Here is a 4,474-nt window from a genome sequence, read left to right on the forward strand (position 1 = left end):
GATTAAGAGCCACAACTTGCTAAAGCTTATTGATTAATATTAAGGTTTGCAAAGAAAATTCAAAATTACCTAATTATAAAAGTAATAAAATAATTAGAGTTTATGTATGATTGAAATTACAAAGAAGAGTATTTTTGATTACTTTTTATTAGATTTAAGTATTTTTGAATTAAAGTTCAAATTACATTCTTCTTATAAGAGTGAAACATATTAAGATTTTTGGATACTTATAAAATACAATCCCTACCACAACTAGATGTACAGTGCATTTCCAAATAGGACAATATGTAATATGACAATATGTCTTTTCTTTAACCATATAAGATAGTGAATATCTCAAGAAGATAAATACTACTTCTTCTTATAATAGAGGATAATAATGAAGAGTTTGAGATAGAAGAAGTCTTAAATTCAAGGCAATACCAAAATAGGTTGGAATATCTTGCTCATTGCCCTTGATATGATATTAGTGAATGGACATGGGAGCTAGCAAAGAATCTTGCAAATATACCAAAGAGAGTTGAAACTTTTCATCAACAACATCCATCAAAACAAAGTTGAAGAATAAAAAAATTTTGTTATACAAGAAATAAGATCAAAGAAAGATATCATTATATCTTTCTTTGTAGCTTTTATGTATTTATAATACTAAAGAAATAGAGAACCAATAACTAACAAATTTAACTCAAAAGCTTTCATTTCTTGACTTATCAAACATGACATTAGAATTGTCACAACCTTCAAGATGACATAATTGAGATGAAGATCCTGAAGAATGACATGTACTTCCTAAAATAGCTGGCAAGATACAACATATTTGATATCATGACCTTGAAAGAGACTCTCATTGTTTGGTACTTTTATTAGAAGTAGAAATAACTCATGATGGTGTTATAAATGTTTTATGTGAAGGAAGTTATGAAGGCCTCAATAATGATCAAATAATAGTGAAGTTTTCTTGCTCAAGTATGGGATACTATTGATGGCTAAGAGGACCTATTAACCATCTTCAAAGAGAAGAAAATTAAAGTATGTGGCAAATACAATTTGCTGCATCTTAGATTTACTCAATATATGAAGACTTATTCAACATCTCCTCATAGTATTCATCCTTAGAAGGTAGAGTAATATCACAAATATACTAACACACACTAATAAATACCTATATGATTAAGTAGGAATATGAAAAAGTAGATAAAAGTAGGTTAATTTCATAATACCTCCTAGAGCAGCTTTCTAAAAGCTTTAGAGATGCTACTTTGATTTTATATATATTTATAGTTAATTGATAGGTTAGAAACTTAATCAACTAGTTAACTACATGTTGTTAGCTTAAGGAACAAGCTAACTATGTCGTGCACATATAAAAGACTTGCCTTGCAAGTTAAAATATGTGACTTGTAAAGTCAACATATTTAGGAGGTCCTATAGAATATTGCTACATAATTCTCAGTTAAGAATATAGATGGAAGCAAGAGCGAAGTTTTCTTTATTCTTGTCAATGCTTTTTTAATCCTTAGTCTTGTTCCAAGACTTTTTAGTCTTTTTTTTTTAGTCAATAGCAATTCTACTTCAATATTATATCATCTTTGAGTAACTTTCTAGTTTTTTTCAGGGATAAAATAGTGTATTAAAAATTATTTCTTTGAAAATCATGTCCTTGATACCTTGCAAGTTAAGACACATGTCTTATAAATTTGATGTCACTTCTTATCTTTAAATTAGATAGTATATATGGTGGCAAGATTGAAGCCTTTTTTACTCTTGTTAACACCTTTTTTGTTCTTAATCTAGTTTCAAGAGTCTATATTCTTCTTGTCTTTGGCAATAGCCATTCTAGTCTTAATACTATAATACTTTTGGAATGAATATTTATTCTTTTTTAATAATACAATAGTATTTCTAGATTCTCTTTGTTTTGATTCATGTCCTTGATAATTATGCAATGCTTTAAATTAACTTTATTGAGAAATAGTAGCTTTTGAATCTATGTTTCCAAAAACCATAGATTAGATGTTTAAAGATGTTCAAAAATAAATATAATAGATAAATAGTAAAAGTACCAAAATAAAACAAAATAAAAACTAATGATATGGACCACATAATGTAGAGGAGAAACAAAAACAATAGCATTCTTGTAAAAATATATTTTTAAAATTATAATCTATTTTATATAAAGATTGGTTCAAATGCCATTTTTTCTATAACCAAACTAGTAATAAAAATGATTAATGAAATCTATTGAAAATTGTATCTAAAAATCATTTTACATTCTATCAATTTCAATACTTTTTAATTTATATTTTGTTGTTGAATTCTTTTTGTTGAAAAATATTGATATCTTAGGAGTAGTTTCAACATCTTCATGCTATCTTTTTTGTTGCTTGTTTGTTTGGTGACATCGCTACAATTATTTATGTTAGATTTGTTTTAGAACCAACATAATGAAATGTTGAGTAGAATACATTTTGCATGTGTATTAGAAAATAGAGGTGGTTTTTAACCTCTAATCATTTCTTCTACTTTTTGTTTTGTTTGTTTGATTTAAATTAAGTTGATTTTTTTTAATTTTTAATTTTTAAAATGACCTCCTAAAAAATTAAGAAAATATTTTGTAGTGTGGTTGATTTAGGATGCCAACCATGTTATGAAGGATGTGGCACATCATTGGCATTGAAAGTATACATAATGTAGATGCAAGGAGGTGGGTAGATGTATTGGTTGTATGGATATCTATACAAAGGCTTGCAATTGATATGTTGAATGTATATGAGTGGGAGTTGGATGTTTCTTGCATATAGGAAAATACAATGTTTTGGAAGCGGCAAGGAGTGTTGAGGCAATAGGAATTTTTTATTATGTGGTTTTAATTCCAAAGGTGAAAAAGGTGGATATAAGAAGATGATGAAAATGAGGGGGATGGAAGATGTTTGTAATGTGGGGTAGGTGTGTGCAAGAGTGAAGGGATATTATTAGAGACATGATTGGAGTTTGGGTGAAAACATGAAAGAATGGGATTAGGCGAAAGAAAGTGGTGTGATGGAAAAGGAGGGTGACGAGAACTTGATGCGTGCGCACCGTGGAGGTAGGTGGGCGAGCAGAGGAGGAGAAGAACTGGAAAAGGGAGATGGGAGGATGACAAGAGTGGTGCACCGGCCGGGAATCGAACCCGGGTCTGTACCGTGGCAGGGTACTATTCTACCACTAGACCACCGGTGCTAGTCCGTCAGCGGCGGTCGCAGCTGCGTCGCTGCCGGCGGGATCGAACCCGGACCACCCGCGTGATGGGCGGGAATACTTACCAGCATACTTCGTAGACTTCTGACTAGAAGGAGACTCACGGTCCCCTCGCAGGACCTGAATGAGCACGTTCCCTTTCACACCGCACAAACCACAACCCAGTCATCTTCTTCTTCCCGCACCGACCCCACCCCGAGTAAGTATCCTCCTCCTCCTCGCCTGCCGTGCCGTGCCGTGCAGCTACCTCACCACCCACACCATCATCATCATCATCGGTGGATTAATTCCTCTCACCCATCGGGTTATCATTCATCCATGGAGTTCAATAACGAACGAACAGCATCCATTTTGCTTACAAAGGATTATATGCAATAATTTTATTGATCTTTTATCTTTTATTTTATTTTACTTTTTTATTTTTATTATTTTAACTCATCTTGGACCTTTTAAAAAACAAAAATATTTGATTGTTCATAATTTATTTTGTAACCACTTATAAATTGGTTCAAATAGTAGTTGAGATATTTTTTTAAAGTTCAATTGCACAATTGTAAGATTGATGTTTTAGTAATATATTGGCACTTTTCTCCTTAAATTCATCTTGGTATTCTTTATGTTACTCCAAGATTCTACCACAACTACTACTTAAATGAAAACATGGTAATGCAAAAATTATAATTTGATCTCTATTTTTTGTTGCTTGTATAAATGTCCTAATTCTAAAAATGAGGATTTTATTTCTGACATATATATATATATATATATATATATTGCTTTACTTCACAAGTAGCAAAAAAATTTAAGATAATAAAATATTCAATCTATTTGAAAAATATATTATCTTAATCACAATAATCCTAAAATAATAGATTTTTTTAGACATTTATTTCATACTACTAGACTTTCATCACCTTTTACAATTACTTATATTAGTAAATTTTTATAAGTAATACTTTGAAAAGATAAAGGTTGTCTATTCATAAATTCTACGTATACAAGTTTGATTTTTTGTAATAAAACTACCTTATGACACTTAGCATATTTGTAATGAAGAAAGGAATTAGAGGCATTGAGATTTTAAAAAAAGATATAAACTATAGGATTTTTATATCCAACACAATTTAGTATTAAAAATAAAAACAAAGAGGTAGAAAGATAATTTATAGCCTTTATAAGATGATTTTGTATAATAGTCCAACTGTACAATCTTTTGTATTATAAAAAAGGTTGCTTT

At 30.2% G+C, this 4,474-nt stretch overlaps 1 non-coding gene across 1 annotated transcript; it reads right to left on the reverse strand.

Moving 5' to 3' along the window:
• Positions 1–3,148: 3,148 nt before the first annotated feature.
• On the reverse strand, positions 3,149–3,219 carry TRNAG-GCC (transfer RNA glycine (anticodon GCC)). The gene has a single exon. It is a non-coding gene; the product is annotated as a tRNA-Gly (tRNA).
• Positions 3,220–4,474: the final 1,255 nt, after the last annotated feature.

Source organism: Physcomitrium patens, chromosome 21, assembly GCF_059467195.1.
Source record: "Physcomitrium patens ecotype Gransden chromosome 21, ASM5946719v1, whole genome shotgun sequence".
Taxonomy (NCBI): domain Eukaryota; kingdom Viridiplantae; phylum Streptophyta; class Bryopsida; order Funariales; family Funariaceae; genus Physcomitrium; species Physcomitrium patens.